The 17,654-nt window shown below is 40.7% G+C and overlaps 1 protein-coding gene and 1 non-coding gene across 2 annotated transcripts in view; both read left to right on the forward strand.

Annotated features, from left to right (window-relative positions):
- Window positions 1-17,654, forward strand: part of LOC126416973 (skin secretory protein xP2-like) — a 162,166-nt gene that overhangs the window by 54,177 nt on the left and 90,335 nt on the right. The window lies entirely within an intron of this gene.
- On the forward strand, window positions 2,310-2,386 carry Trnas-cga (transfer RNA serine (anticodon CGA)). The gene has a single exon. It is a non-coding gene; the product is annotated as a tRNA-Ser (tRNA).

Here is a 17,654-nt window from a genome sequence, read left to right on the forward strand (position 1 = left end):
TCCGTGCAAGGATTAGAATGAAAAGAGTTCCTTGTGGCGGAGATTACGCAGACTGAATTAAATGCTTAAGTCATGGGAATGGGATGCACGAGCAGATGATCAAATGCTCTGAGTATTAAAATTCTCATTTGTTGGTTTTATTGGGGACTAGATTAGTTTTCGAAAGCAATTTATAATACCGTAGGAGGACATCGGACGAAGAGAATTAAATTGCAAATGGAGGTTTAAAGCTATATTACGTTGGTTCCGCTTCGGCGGAGGTGATGACTTTCAGATAATTCGATCTGTAGATACGCCACGTCATTGCGTAGTTGCACAGAGTACTGAAATAACTTGCAAGAATCCGAAGTATTAAAGCGATATGAACCATCAGGAAACACCAAATAACATGTAACGTTCGTGTTTATTGAAAAGGTGTATGTTTCCATTCAGGAGTAAACATTGCAGCTACGCGGCTAAGCCACGTCATCATAATTCGACCCCTGCATCTCATGCTGGCTGCGGTTATGCTTCCGTTGCTTGTAACACTAATAATATGGCGGTGTGGTAAGAGACGCGGTTGTGTGCAGAAGGGTAGAGCATGCAATTACACAGTACGTTTAGAGATCACGACGTATCTGGTTTGGACGGTCAGAGAAATTCAGTTTAAATTGGGTGATGGCAAGGACGAGCTGTGCGATCATTACCAGAAGATGTGTAGGTAAAAATGTGTGTAACGGGTATGGACCGATTAGTGGGTACTGTGTTGGACTAGAGAATATATATCATCTGTCCAAAAAGTTCCGACAGTGATTTTATTTCTGCCGCATAAATAAGGTAGGCGTAGTAAATAGGATAGCAGTTTGAACTAACACCTGTAAACAACAGATAAGCATTCAAATGAAAATACACGGTCCCATAGACCTTTTCAAGTCTCAGACATCTATGATGTGTATATGGAGACTGAAGTGATAAATGAAAATTTGTACCAAAGCCAAGATGCGAACCTGAGTCTCCAGGTAAATAGGCAGATAAGCTAACCATTACGCCACCATGGCACACTACTTACACTAGCACGCCTACCTCCTCAGTCCAAATTCCCATTCGCACCTCATCCCACGTGGTATTTCCCTCTAAACTCGAAAGTCTCAAACTTGAAAATGTCTCTGGAACCGTATAGTTTGATTTGACTGAAGCACCTATGCCTGGGTTTCAGGCAGAATCCCCCATTTCGTTCGATCTGAGGTGCTATTCCAGTACAGCTGGAGAGCTTGTGCAATGCTGGAACACTTTGACGTCATAACAGACATTCAAGCCAATATGACACACTAGTTGAACAACATATCAAAGGAGTTTTCTGACAGTTCCACATGATTGTATGAACGTTCTCTGCACTGTACTCAAGTAGGAGAGACTATGTAAAACACATGAAGCACTGAAACAACCATCTCCTCTTATTTCTATGTTATTTTAATTCTCTCACGGAAGTTTTTGGACTGAGGTGAGAGCAAATTCTGGAAAATAAATGTAATTTTGCACATAGAATTGTGTATGTAATCCCGATGACTCAATGAGGACCATTTCGAGAGATGCGCACGGACAGGAGAAATACAATCTGAATCAGCAAGTCCCCTATCCACATCTGCATCCGCAACTCTGTCACTGCATACGCAGAAATTACAAAACTGATGAATCATTTTAAGTTGTTCGGTGCGCCGGAGCTCTGACGAAAGGCTTGTAGCTGTCTTGAGTTTTCGTTTGCCGAATTCGAACCTTTTAGAGACCAGTGTTAACCACATTTTAATATAGCATGGCCTGTCATATTTTTAATATGGTCCATAAGTTATGGCTTCCTGCCGTTGTTAATGATACCGGTTTTGTGAATTTCTCTGCGGAACACTTCTACTACACTGGAAAGTACTCGTATAATGAAGTCGTCACAAATTGTCATCACATATTGCATAATGTCAAACATTTTTAATGTTGAAACTTCCTGGCAGATTAAAACTTTGTGCCCGACCGAGACTCGAACTCGGGACCTTTGCCTTTCGCGGGCAAGTGCTCTACCAGGCAAAGGTCCCGAGTTCGAGTCCCGGTCGGGCACACAGTTTTAATCTGCCAGGAAGTTTCATATCAGCGCACACTCCGCTGCAGAGTGAAAATCTCATTCTGGAAACATCCCCCAGGCTGTGGCTAAGCCATGTCTCCGCAATATCCTTCCTTTCAGGAGTGCTAGTTCTGCAAGGTTCGCAGGAGAGCTTCTGTAAGTTTGGAAGGTAGAAGACGAGGTACTGGCAGAAGTAAAGCTGTGAGTACCGGCCGTGAGTCGTGCTCCGGTAGCTCAGTTGGTAGAGCACTTGCCCGCGAAAGGCAAAGGTCCCGAGTTCGAGTCTCGGTCGGGCACGCAGTTTTAGTCTGCCAGGAAGTTTCATATCAGCGCACACTCCGCTGCAGAGTGAAAATCTCATTCTGGAAAATTTTTAATGTTGTTCCTTTACCAAATGTACGTTAACTCACTACAATGTGACATAACATCACTGTGCTACACTTCTAAATCTAATAGGAGTTGCAATATGTGTTGTAGTCTAAGAGAAATGTTGAGAAACTCACTTATTTTATACCGATCATTGTTTATGTCGTAACTTAGCTTCTGGAAGACGAAAGTAGGATGTTCGTGTACTTGTGAAGTAAAGGAGGAAAAAAGGGGTGTCTCCATCTTCAGCTCTCTCAGGTGTCAATATCGCTTCTCCCCTCTCTAGGACAGTGAGAATTCCGGTCGACACTATAGCACTCCTTTCAGAACGAGTGATAAGAGTGACTTAAAACAATTATAATGTCAGTCATAAGGAGGGGAGTAAGGCAAGTATCCCGATTATCACCATATTAGTTCAACTTATTTACTGGAAAAAGCGATTGAAAAATTGAAAAGAATAACCAAAAGAATTAATATTAACGGGGAACGAATACACTGTATCCGTTTTGCAGATGATATAGTAGTACTTGCTGAATCAGTACAGGAAATGGAGTTTATGTTGCTAAAATTTACCAAAATCCGCCAAAATCCTAAGAGAATTTAATCTAAAAAAATTAAGAAGAAAACAAAAACTATGGTAGTGGGGAAGACAAAAGAAAATTGTAAAGTTAATATTAAACTAGAGGATGATGTTCTAGAACAGGTTGAGAACTTCTGTTATTTGGGAAGCACAATCACTGACGACAATAAATGTATCACAGATATAAAGAGAAGAATAGCCTTGGCAAAGCAAGCTTTCAAAAATAAAAGGAATTTACTAACAGACAATCATGTAAGCCTAGAAAGTAGGAAAAAGTTTGCCAAAACTTTTGTCTGGATGTGAAGCGTGGACTCTGGGAAAGGCAGAGAAAAAGAGACTGGAAGCAATGGAAATGTAGATATGGAGAAGAATGACGAAAGCAAGCTGGGTAGATAGAAAAAGTAATGAACAGGTCTTAAGAGAAGTGAATGAGAACAGGACGCTGCTAAATTATATAGGAAAAAGAAAACCAAAAATGATAGGGCACATAATGAGACACAACCAGTCCCTAAAGAATGTATTTGAAGGAAAAGTTTTAGGTAAAAAACCAAGAGGCAGACCAAGGGCAACGTATTTTAATAACATCAAAGAAGATATGGGGATAAAATCGTATGAAGAATTGAAGAGGATGAGAGGGACGTGGCTAAATCGACAAGGCATAGCCTTTAGTTTATGATGATGATCATATGTAATCCAAATAGGGAAAGATCGTAGTACTGGCATAATCCTTTAACCTTTTAACAATGAGGTAATTATTATTGCGGATGTCTGCAGATATACCTGGGGATGTAGGCATCGGTGTGGGCTTTTATCCACAAAATAATTGTTATTGAGAATATCCACATCCGCCCTGGTCTTTAACCGTAAAGAGCTTGATTTGCAAAAGAGTTATACATTCATCTGCGGTCTGAAAGTAGTCTGTTCTACTCAGGAGTTTTGTATATTTATGGCACTAAATGAAAGCTATTTCGTTGAGATAGCGGTGCCAATCAGAAGCCGTTCATAAACAACCATTCATTTTAACCTGCGTTCTGGAGAATAAGATTTTTTCTGAAATAAAACCATCAATAAGCTTATTGTACTTCTCAAACTGGTTCAATATTTTTATTACTCGCCTCCAGTTTCTGATTAAAGAGTAGGACATATAATTTATTTGAAAAAAAAAATCTGGTGGTCTGTCAAACACGATATTTCCACTCTTCTGAGACGACTGGAAGCATAATAAGATTTTATTTATAATCCACGATTCGAGTAGCCTGTTGCTGACTATCACAAAAAAGAATCAATTTAAAATAATGTCTTCCATTGTATTCGTCTCACAGCAGCATACAGGGTGTTTGGTGTTTGGGGAGGAAAAGTCAATATTTTAAACAATGATAGTATAAGTAATTCTGAACAAAAAAAGTTATATGAACGTAAGTCCGCAAATGCTTCGTTGGGGAGGTATGGGTATTGAAAGGAACTTTAATTCTGCAAAATTCATGTGCACAACGTGAACGTATACGCAATACAACTGGACCGTAACGTGATTTGCTTCCAAACAATGCACAGGTACATGCCATGTTTACGCTATGCAACCTACCACGTATTATGGTTACGTCACACACGTAGTACGTAGTACAATCACCCGTTGTTTGCGCTGTTGTGCCGTGTAAGCCGCATTGTGTAGTGAACCGGAGACAGATCGGTTAGCTGTGTAGTGTATTTCAGCGCTTTGCTAATTGTAGAGCTGCGACACGAAATTTAATACAGTAAATCGAGTCACGGTATGAAATTCTCGGTATTTGATGACTTCAACATCGCCAAATTTTTCTTTGCACACCAGTCTGGGAAGAATTCCGACACATGGAAAACTTTTCTAACAGATTAGGTAGCTTCGTTATGGAGTGACGTGATATTGCGGTGTGTGGTTCATTAGTGACATTCTCAGAGAAACAGTCTCACATTTCCCCAAGGAAATTTACAGATCGTAAAGCGTATCGTTTATTTTACTGTCTAAATCGCAGTTTTATTTTTACGACGTCACTTTCGACCAAAGTTAATCATATTCAGATATAAATTAAAACAGAGTAAAAAGAAAAGTATTTAGTTTCCATTACTGTGTAATAAGTAAAAAAGTATTACAGATAAGCATTAACCTTTGTGGTTGCGTAAGGAGCATGTCGTGAAGTAATGTAAATTAGATATATACTATTTTGCTGTGTTTTATTTTTGGCTCTGAAGATGAGTAACTTTTAACGAAACTAGCCATACCACAAAAATAAATAAGAAACTAAGACGGCGAAACAAACGATACATTTTAGATATTAATGCAATTGGGGAACATCTCGCGACAAAAATGCCGGAAAAACTGAATATACAATTTCTTAAAATCTAAACTGAGATGCCATACGCCGGTTATTGTTGTATCTTATGTATCATCGTGGTCAGACTTTCGCGGAAACTGTTTGATCGTACACTGCACGTAGTCATTTCCTTACGAAAGGGCGACCTGTGTATTCAGGATGAAACAGCAGTTGTGTTCAACTCTCAGCTTAGTTGGAGACCTATCCACCAACCCAGCTGACAGTGGAAACTCTAGCCAGTGCATTAAAAATTTTGTAACATGTCTGAATGAATCCACTCCTACTTTCTTGCTAAGTGGTTAGCCATCCATGTGTAACGTGCAGTCAGTACGGTATGAATTAGACATTCAAAAAAGCTACCATGCCGCTTGAAAATATCACTCACAGATGGGGACGAAACGTTGGTTTTAAGGTGAAATCCATTCGATCACGGCATAATAGCCTGGAACATTTTATTGATTGTGAAATTTCCGGCCGCGAAAGTTTAAATTTTACATGCACTTTCAGGTTTTTTATTCAGCTGATTTTTCGTACCATTACGTATGAGTAGCATCTCAAGCCAGGATCAATGCAGTTTACTTCAGCTAAGACTCTTGAGTAAATGTACACTCAAGGAAGGTTTGGGTATTTAATTTATTACCGCTCCCTCCGATAAGTCATCCACCCGCAAGTAGTTAGTTTTAACTGTGCAATACCATGGCGGGTCACTGACATAGCATAACTGTAATGTTTGATAGGTGCTGTAACTGTGTGCGTATTCCTAATATTAAAGAATGCTTGATTATTCTACGTATCAGACAACTACTAAGAAGGTGAGAAACTTGCCCATTAGAAAAAAAAAAAAAGCAGAGACAAACACGATTGCATCTTTTTCAGCGAAACGCGCTATTACTATAAAAGACATTTCGACATTTTTTAAGTTGCCCAAGAACTATTTCAAATGTTTCTTTTTCAGTTAGTACAAATTTGCTGTGCTGTTGGAATAAATATCTGATGGAGTGATGCAGATTTACTGGCACAATGATAAGTTAAACGAGTTTCTCAGTGTTACTGGACTCTGGCTTCTTTGCCAAACTCAAACTCCACAAGCATCGGATTATTAGTTGTCCTTTTCTAATACGGTTCCGTACGTCAATAAGTAAAAACGTAACTATTATAAAACCACTTTGTTAACCGCCTGCCTATCTGTCCGTCTGCTAAGACCCCTTTTTCTCAAGAACAGTTAGAGCTATGAGGTTGAAATTTATGCCAAATACTAAGTTCTGCGATCCCTTGGCATGTAAAAACTGTCAGTTCCTAAGTCAATGCAGTAACAAGATACGGACATTTACGCCACATATTTTAATAGTTGCAAACTCACTCATCTAAACTTATAGCGTACTTGCCGTTGACCTAGAATCATGAAATTTGGCAAGAAGCAAGGTTTCAAAGTATAAGCAAGGCAGGATTCGAACCTGCGACCGTAGCGCTCTTGCGGTTCCAGACTGCAGCGCCTTTAACCGCACGGCCACTTCGGCCGGCTATAACCAAGGGAAAAAATCCGAAAGCGATTAATTTGTAATTATATCACACGAATAAAACATTTTTTGTCATTTGTTGTCTGTCTTTGTGTCTGTACTAGGATAGGACACTTTTTTCTTTTTCAGGAATGGCTAGAGGTATCAAGTTGAAATTCATGTCCACTACTAAGGTCTACAGTCCCTTGGAGATGCAAAAATGTAAGCTTCTAAGTCAACGCAGTCAAAAATATACGCCCATTTATGTCACATATTTTGACATTCGCAAACTCACTCATCAAAATCTGTAGATTAATTATCTATATATATAACTGAGTTTGCACTAAACCTTCAGTGCTCAAGTCCTAGTGGCCCTTGTTCAGTATTCACCCCAACAGAATAGACGAACAGTCTAGGCGAGAGCACGTAAATCGTTCAGCCTTGAGTTTGGTTTAGAAGACAGAGCGGTGGGCGACCTGTTGTTTACATTGTTCCCCATAAAAGAGGCGCGCTGTTTTTCTTTCCGGGCTTTCGGCTGCCGCTGGATGTTGCGGCAGGTTTGTTGGTTTCTGCAGTACTCTTTTATTTTGTGTGCGTTCTCGTGTTTGTGTTCACTCGACGTCTTTTTTCACTTTGTTATTTTTGTAGCGACGTCACTGTAAACATTTAACTTTTAGACCCTCGGTTTCTTTGTATCTGTAACAGTTTAAAGAGTCCGTGCCTAACACACTAAGCATTCTGCGTAACACATTTATTTCTAACGTTTTAGGAACTGTTATTAATATCGTAAAATGGTTGTCGCAAGAGACTCTGTGAAGAGGAGAGATTAATTTGGTGTTTATAGCCATAACTGCTTTGTATGCAGAGATACCAATGCAAGCACGTTATATTTTTAAGGCCACTGCCCTTCATTTAATGGCATATCAAAGAGTGGGAAAAGAAAAAAAGGCATAAAATGTTTGTTAAACACTACAAACAAATCTGTCACAGTATTAACCAGACTCTGCGAAATGTGCAGTTTCACTTCCACTCCATTGTGAAGATAGCGTAAAGGGACCCACATCAATGTGTACGAGACCGGGAATCGAACCTGGATACTATGTTATGGGGAAAATGCTGTTACCAACTCACCTGTTTAGGCACAAGAAAGGAGTTGATTCAAAATTTTAATTATATAGTGCCATTCTGGCACAGATTTCGAGTTCTGGTCAGACACAGTTCCAATCTAGGAATGAAGTGTTACCTTTTATTTTTTTGTTTAACACATGTTCAAAATGATTATGTATAAAGAAAAGTCAGTTGGTCTTGAATATGTTCGGTGACATATTTTCCTGGAGTGCTATTTGTTAAAGAACCAGATCGCACTTTTGTGACCATGGTGGACGTTTGTGTTTAACGAAAGTACTAGACTACGTAAGATGGGAGTCTATGTCTCCGAAAACAAGTGATGAATTTCACTTCGCTTGTCTTCTTCCTACCTCCTTATTTTGTCTTCTATTCTCAGGTTGTACTAACAACATGTAAGTGTACTATGTCTGTAACTGTTGGCTTAATAATTATATTATTTACCGTGTTTAGTCCTGTTAATTATTTTAAACGTTGTCGCTAGCCCGTATCCTTGTCATAGAAATAACTTTGTATTTTGGATGTATTTTTCAGCGCAAAATATGAGAAGTTGCAGGCGAATTGTTTGGCGGTGAACAACCAAACGCTATTCGTGTTCTTTCATTGACTGTTTCGTTAACGGAAGCTAGAACCTTTCAGAAATTTCTACTGACCATTTTCATTACCTTACGTAATATTTTTTTGTACGAAGTGTACGGTGTTGACCGGTCACCCGACGTCAAACAACGACACCAAACAAATCTACTCATTGACTTGATGCATCCCCAATTACAAAAAAGATTTGGGTGATAGATTGAAACAGGTAAAGAGAAAATATTCAACCACGCTCACATTTTTACCAGTGTACTGCACCATTCGATTTCCTTACATTGTTATCCGTCATCAGTGTGGCTTACCGTCTGGTCGCTACAATTAAATTACGTAAAAAATCATATATTTCATTCTGATGTCGCCCTGAGAGAAACTGTCAGTGAAATATGTCACTGTGAGACGAAATGCAAAGCTGAAGCAACAAATTTCTTTTCGCATTAATTTTAACGAAATATGTCATTACTTAAGAATAGTTCTGTTGAAAAAAGTACCTGGTTTAACATATTGCAAACTCGTATGTAAACACTTCACTCATTATTACTAGCGGTGAGACGTTAATCCTTCAACGGCAACCGGCAGCCGCTGAAAATTGTACAAAATCAGGTTGTAATTTAAAGATATATGAACAGAAAAAACCGCATCATCTGTGTGCTCAACAGTATGATTTATTTTTTTGAATACAGTGATGGTGCTTTCTCTACCACCCAGTCAGAACAGAAGTAAGTTGTTTCTTGCTTCTCTAATTCTTTAACGATCGAAATTATTTTTTGATTCCTAATAGATAAACCTCAACAGAGCTGCCTGATAGAAACAGCAAAAAAATGTTCAGCGACGCTACTGACTAGAAGCTAGGCTCACTGCCTAACATCGCCCCAACCCTCCATTGGTGATGATATCACAGTGACTCCACTGAAACAAAATTGGCAGACAAGGGAAACTCCAGCACTGGTCGAATAAACTTGAAACCGTTTCTTTAATATTATTCAAATTTATATCGTATTTTACTGTTATTCAAATTTGTACGACCAATGCTGGAGTTTCCCTTGTTTGCGTTGCTTGTTGTGTGGTCGTAGTGCACAAACATCCTAATGGAATCCAGTGTACTGAAACGAAAGATAGCCTAATCAGTATAGCGGTAGACAAAGAAGCGCAAGACACAAAAATAATTACTCTCCTCTCCCTCACAGAAAACATCTGTTTTCTAACGTTGAGCGATTTATGAAATAGCGCTCCGAGGGACACCTTGTACATCTGGTAAACCTTATCTAGCCCGTAACCTTCTCAGCTACAGTGACCCCTTGTCAGACAGCAGAATTTTTTTCAGACTATTCAGTTAGAACTTTTGCTTGGATATTTGTAAATATTACACAAACACACGTTTGGTAGAATGTTTCCTTGACGGTCGTTTTGTAACATCAATAAAAACGCAACGTGCCAGTCACTACATTAGGAAGCCTTCTTTTTTTTTTTTTTAGAAAAAAAAAGGATTACTGCTCTCTTAGGAAGCTTTACTTCATTATAAGATGACAGATCCGGATGGTTCAAAAATGTTCAAATGTGAGTGAAAATTTATGGGACTTAACTGTTAAGGTCGTCAGCCCCTAAGCTTACACACTACTTAACGTAAATTATCCTAAGGACAAACACACACACCCATGCCCGAGGGAGGACTCGAACCTCCGCCGGGACCAGCCGGATGGTTAGTTCAGGTGCATCACTCTTAGAAAAACACTGATGCTGCATGTGCGCAGTCCTGTACATCTGCGTTTGGTACTTTTCTCTTTGAGCACTTCGTTTGAGCGTGACACAGTAGGAGGTGTCGGCATAATTGTGGATAAGCATCGAAATTGGGAAGCACTAACTTCTCGTATCTCGTTGAAAATAAGGTTTGTGACTCAATAAATGAGTATTACGTTAGATTTAAATTTCCTTTCACATGACTGTTCAAATTACGAGATACGAGAACAATTTGTTTTCCTCCACAACCTCGTCACTGTCCGGTAGCGTATTCTGCGAACATGAAAATCTGAGGGGATAAGTGGTGACTGTTAAATGATAGAGAAACCTTTGTTTACTTTTCTTTATTCTTCCTATGAAGACTAAAAATCGTCGGTTGTCAACGTGCAGTTATATACGCTACGTTTATGTGCTAAACGGGTTAGAACCGCAGTAATAATTAATCATGTTATGTTTCCACAAATTGGCACCGAGCTAATTACAAGTAGCGTCAATCCTCTACAGATAATTGGCCACAACTCATATCTGATAATGTCTGCGCCTTCGCAGAATGGACATTTGCTCGATCAGAAAGTAAAAAATAAAAAAGAAGAAATCATGTACCTACGTCGCTGCCCTGCTAATACACAGAGGGCAGCGTATTAAAACACGTAGCAAGAAAATTACTTTCCTACATTGGTGTGCCGCGTGGGATAGCCGCGCTGTCTAAGGCGCCTTACAACGGTTCACGCGGCTCCCCCTGTCGGAGGTTCGAGTCCACCCTCGGACATGGGTGTGTGTGTTGTCTTTAGCGTACGCTAAAGTTAAGTAGTGTGTAAGCCTACGGACCGATGATCTCAGCAGTTTAGACCCACAGGCACTTTGTGAGGTGTCAGGCAAATCCAACACCTTCCCTGAAAACCCTGACATGATAAGCAAATCCAGCAGTATATCACACAGCTTCGAATAAATCGTGACATAAAAATAACCAAAGAAATACGAGTAACGAGTGAGCAAATGGAATACCACAGACTAACACAAGAATGCCTAAATGCATGTCATACCTTCCCACCGTGAGACAGAGGCAGTTCCGAGGGGAGAAACGAGAACAGCAGCCAAGAGCAGAACCGTGTTAAGCTAGAGGGCCCTACGATAAGGGACGGACACCCACGTCGCCAGCCAACCGCCAGGACCACCCCCCAGCCCATGTTAAAGGATAGAGCCCTCCAGAAGGACAGTATAGATCTTACAATAACACTAAAAGAGCCACACCAGCTGCAAGTTTTAGCGTGAGACTTTTTCGCGTCTCTGTTACGTTGCAAACGTTAAAAACATTGCCCCACCACGAAAAGTATAACGTTTCTCATTGGATAGACAGAATTTTTGTAGGCGGAGCTTAAGGTTAACATTGAGACCCTGATTGGTCAGATGAAAACACAGCCAGATAGTTTTCTTTAAACCAACTTCGATAAATTGTAGTAAGGAGAAGTTAGGAGAGAGTTGCTTCCGAGACGGCGAGCTATATGGAGCTTCGCCGCCCGCCGCCCCCTGACACTGCCTAACCAACGACAAGGTAATGAACACACGCGATGCCGCATAACAGCGCATAAAGCTTCACTCAGAACTGCAGAAGTCTCATCTGTTACACCCCCTTTTTGCGTAATACTAGTGTTGATCGTCAATTAAAGCTCATGGTATTCACGTTTGCTACGTAAGTTAAAATCTGAAGTGCAATGATTTTTCTGTTATATAATTATTGAGAAGCCACATCAGCCACTGTAATTTACGACAAGTTAGATAAGTAATTAAAGATAATTGAGAGTCACTGTAGACCATTTTGACAGTTTTCTCTCTTGTAAAACTTAATTTAAACCTAGATTATAGATGTGATATGGCATAGGTCATCCTTCGATCCATTGTAGAACTTGGAAACCCACTCAGGGAATATTCGTTCACATTTTTGTTGAACGCAGTTGGTTTTTGTCATCCTGTATTAAAATATTTCCTTTTATCAATAGTGCAATTTATAAACAATGTTTTGTGAGTAGAATAAAATTTCCAGTGGTAAACTTAACTGCTTTTTCGACGTTATTTTACCAGCTAAGTAAGAAATAGGAAAGCCTTGAACCCCTTCCACTAAATTTAGTTAGTATTGAGATTCTTTTACAGGGAGTGCAGTGGAGCTGACGCTGAAATCATTAAGTATTTGGTTATATCATCGCTAGTCTCACTGAACTCTTCTGAACTCTACATGTCATGTGTGGTCTGGCGTCTCCTTACCAGCAACAGGTCCCAGGTTCAAACTAGTCAATTCCCTAAAAAAAACACGCTCAGAGCGTCGTTGCGCGAAAGTGGTAGGGAGACACGATATAGAACGAACAGACACCACGCAGAATGTCAGAAACGCGGTTGCCGATACTGTGGTTTTCTGATTAATGGTGTTTTGTAACTTTGGCGTAATATGGTATTCCAAGCGAGCTTTTAGCTAAGTGGAAGTAATTCCATACTGTTTGGGCTTTTGCTCTTACACGATTTTGACACTGAGCGACCCTTAAAGTGCTAATTGACGAGACCTTCGCATCTTGCTACCATTTTCACATTAGGAACATTTTTTCATGATTTATTTTAGATGCATTTAAATATAGTGGTAGTCTTGCAGATCACGCTGGATGTTGTGCATAGCCATTCCGGTATCGCACACGTCACATCCCACATTACTGTTGATGTTCTTGATGTTTTTTTCGCCAAATAACTAAGCATATTAGTTAAGATTACATATTTAATTTTGGTTTCACTGTGCACAAAATTCACACAAGAATGTTACATTTCATGCATATTAGTTTCACACATGAGTGTTAAGCCTTATATAACACATACAGGCGTGTCACATATGTACTGTCACTGTCAGTCTTGTTCACTGCCATTACCGTTATTACTGTCAATATTGTCATCAGTGTTTTTACAGTCACTAATGTTATTGCTGTCATCACTGTTTTTATATGATCCTTTGTCTTGGATGCCGTATAAAACGTTTTCTTTCCTATCCTGGCCTCAAAATAAAGTTCCTTTCTCCACTACACATGTAACACCGGTAGCTATAGTTTTGCGGCAATGCTGCATTCGTATATTACTCTGCACATGTAATAAACATGTTTTGGTTTTTTAAGAGGTTATATTGAAAAAAATTAGCGTCATCATATCTTTTGAGGCACAATAACACACAGTGCAAAATGATTTTGAAATGTTATTTTCTTGACTGTAATTAGCTTATTTAAGGAATAGTTATTTGACATTAAAATTTACGTAGGAAACTGTATTCGGTATGTGCCGTTCCCTTCAGCGACCTGGTAGTCGAAATGCTTCCTTTTGGAGTGGGCTGCATGCTTTTGATGCTGAGCAAGATGTTTAACTCTGAGAAGATAGAATGTATCCATGACGTATGTAATCAACTTAAGCGTCACCACAATTATGCTACAAATTGTTCTCATAAAAATTTGGTCCATCTATCTAATATTACTTCATTACACCACAGATCTGATCTGATAATGCTGTTAAAGCGAAATTCATAATCGGGAGCACTCATAAAAATAATATAGTGACCAAGACATGAGTATATGACCGTCCATTTCCAACGAATATGGAGTCCAAAAATGTAGAAAAGTATTCGACCCCAAATTAGACTTAAATTAGTCCTGCCAAATCTTTACTAACGTGATGTGGTTCATTAGACACACACACACACACACACACACACACACACACAAATCCAGGTGGCTCGAACTAGCTATTAGCTCTCGTGTAAGACATGTGTATAACATTGATGACATCAGTCTTTTCTACATTCATGCTAGATGCGGCCGGATGGGCGATGTGGTTTACACACCGCCCTGTTTATTTCATCGGTTTCTTAGCCACTGTTGTCATCAGTAGCTCTCCCCACACTTCAGGTACCTGTCGCCATTTAATATTGCAATACCAGATCTATTAAGTTCGCCATCTTGGCTGTACCTGTACATAAAACTAAATATTCCTTTATTTCTGCCGTATCAGTACGTTTCAAAATACCCAACCTGCGTCTTATCCCGCAACGACTTTTCATTCAAGAGCAGATCAAAACCTGCATCTGTTATCGGCGTAGCTTTTTCCCTTCTGTCCAATTGTGAACGAGTACCTCAGTCACGGTGTAACTTGCTACGCTTTTTTCATCCTTTTCTGTATATGTTCTCTTCCTTCCATCTCATCGGCTAATCTTATCATTTTATTTCTCGTTCTCGACCAGAACGTAACGAGGAAATTAGTCAATGGTAAAAAAACTGTCAGTTTTTAAATGTAATCTATTCATTATTCTAGATACAGGGTGATTCAAAAGATTTCCCACAAACTGAAGAAGCTAATAGAGGAGTAAAAGAAAACATCCCTGGAACAGCAGTTTGTAGTCTTGGAAGCAGTCGTGAATCAGAGAAAGCTTTGAAATCTCATAAGCAACGACAGTCAATGCACACCAGCCATAAGTTCGGTAAAGATGACGCACTGTTTCTGTTTATTTAAATTTGCCTGTCACTCGAGCATGTTCATTCTGTTCTCATGTCATAAAGCTCTTGTGTACTGGTTGCTGTGTGCATACATCTCCTTTCCATTCGTGCGCTCTGAGACAATCGGGTTATTTGCATTGCAGTACTGCTGTGGATTGCCAATGTACACTGCGGAATTACCAAAGATAACTGCTGTGTTTGTGATACGTAAATTACTTGCGAAATGGAGCGGTTCACCTTTACAGAACTTATAGACGAGCATTTCATGTATGGTAGAGCCACTGGCAATGCACGCGAAGCTCAACGTCTGTACAGCGCTCAATATCCACAGCCTTGAAAGTTACATACCGTTCACTGCCGTCACAGAGAAACAGCGTCTTTACATCCAGTACATTACGCGGGCCGCCCACGGAGTACTCGATCAGTCGCCATGGAAGAGTAAGTACTTACGCATACACTGATCAGCCAAAACATTATAACTACGGCCCACGGGGACGTTGGATGGCGCCTGGTGGCGCTACGGACACGTGATTCGGTAACAAAAGCTTGTAAGCGCAGCACACATGAGCGAGGGATCACCCTAGCGAAGATATGGTCTGCAAATAGGAAACTCCATTGAGATACGCGACTTTGACAAAGAACAGACTGTGTCCATTATAATTATCCGGGCTGTTATGCCGTGGTCGGTTAATGAATTGTGTGTCGATTCCCAATGTTTCGTCTCCGACTGCGGGAGACATCTTCAAGGGGGTCCGTAGCTCAATGGAAGGTCCAACACACCCACTGGCTCGCTACTGACTGCCGCTAAATTCCGTGTCCGCGCGCTCCCACGCCGCGGCGTGACGTCACGTGTTTTGAAAACGTCAGTGCAATTGGCCGCTGTTCGTCGCCGTCGATCGCCGTTGCCATCACCCAGTAGTGGGCGGGTGGTACACATCTTCTTTAACACCGGCATCCATACGTCGTTTAATTTCACACGCTCCTCCTTACGGTTGAAATTATTTGGGTGTTTAGAGATTTCGATTGCCTCCCTGTAGAGCCTTTCGTAATACCCGCTTGTGGCCGCTAGTACTTGCGTCTCCTCGAAACGAATATTGTGGTTCCCTGGCTGGAAAGCATGCTCCGCAACAGCTGATCGTTCCGTTTCTCCTCTTCTGCAATTTCCCTTTGCTCTTCCAAACGTTTAGAAACAGTTCTTTTAGTGGTACCCACATAAACATCATCACAGCTGCATGGGATCCTATACACTCCAGCTTTTTCCAGTGGTTTGCGAGCGTCCTTGGCAGGCTTAAGGTATTCCTGTATCTTCCTGGTGGGCTTGTAAATTACGGTAATATTCCGCTTCGTCAAGATCCTCCCTATTCTTTCCGTTACATTTTTAACAAACGGCAGGAAAACCTTAGATTTTGCAGTAGCCTGTACGTCAGTATGATTTCTGCGTGGCTGCCTCGACGCACGTTTTATTTCGGCGGACGAATATCCGTTCTTCATTAGTGTATTGTGGAGATGTTCCATCTCAGCCTCGAGCAACTCAGGTTCACAAATATTTCTAGCTCTGTCCGCTAACGTCTTGATAACACCCCGCTTCTGTTGTGGGTGGTGGTTCGAATCCCGGTGCAAATAACGGTCCGTGTGCGTGGGTTTGCGGTATACTCAGTGGCCCAAACTACCATTTTCGTTTCTAAAAACAAGCACATCGAGGAAATGTAACTTGCCGTCTACCTCCTCCTCCATTGTAAACTGAATTCTCGAGTTTATACTGTTCAGATGTTCGTGGAACCGGCTTAGTTCCTCCTTACCATGTCTCCTCAGCACAAACGTGTCATCCACGTATCGGAACCATACATTTGGTTTTTTGCTGGCAGTACCTAAGGCCTGTTCTTCGAATTTCTCCATAAAGAAGTTTGCAATTACGGAACTTAGGGGGCTTCCCATAGCCACGCCATCCGTTTGCTCATAAAACTGTTCATTCCACTTGAAGTATGTGGTCGTCAAACAACACTTAAACAGTTCTGAAATATCGGCAGGAAAAATTCGATCCAGCTGTTCCAATACATCATTAAGTGGAACCATGGTAAACAGCGATACCACATCGAAGCTGACCAATATGTCCTCCGGCTGGACCACTATGCCATTCAATCTGCTGATGAAATGTGTCGAATTCTTTATATACGAGTCCGAACGGCCCACATGTGGTTTTAACAGCGTAGTCAAAAACTTGGCTAACGAGTAGGTGGGCGAACCAATGGCACTTAGTATCTGTCTTAACGGCACATTTTCTTTATGAATTTTGGGCAATCCATAAAGCCTCGGTGGTAGCGCAACCGAATTGCAGAGACCTTTCTGTACACTCTCTTCAATGGAGGAATTTTTTATTAAGCGCAACACAGTTCTGGTCTGCTAGCCTACGAACGAGTAGCTCGAAAACGCCGAAGCTGGTCGAATATGCACGTGCTACTGACGTAGGCATCTATGGAAAGAGGTAGAAGTACAATGAAACTACCACCAGGCGCTAAGTGGTTGGACGTCCACGACTCTTCACAGAACGTGGGGTTCGGAGACTTGTCTGCTATGTAAAGTACGATAGATGGTTACGTGTGGCATCTCTGCCGAAAGAGCACAATGCAGGTACACGCACAAATGTTTCGAAAGACAGTGTTCATCGTACAGTGTTGAACGTGATGCTCCACAGCAGACCAAACCTACGTGTTCACATGTTGATCCAACGACATCGTCAATTACGACTGCAGTGAGCACGAGACCATCCGGATCCGACCGTCAATCTATGGAAACGTGTCGGCTCTTTGGGTGAATCAC

This window comes from Schistocerca serialis, chromosome 8, assembly GCF_023864345.2.
Source record: "Schistocerca serialis cubense isolate TAMUIC-IGC-003099 chromosome 8, iqSchSeri2.2, whole genome shotgun sequence".
Classification (NCBI taxonomy): Eukaryota; Metazoa; Arthropoda; class Insecta; order Orthoptera; family Acrididae; genus Schistocerca; species Schistocerca serialis.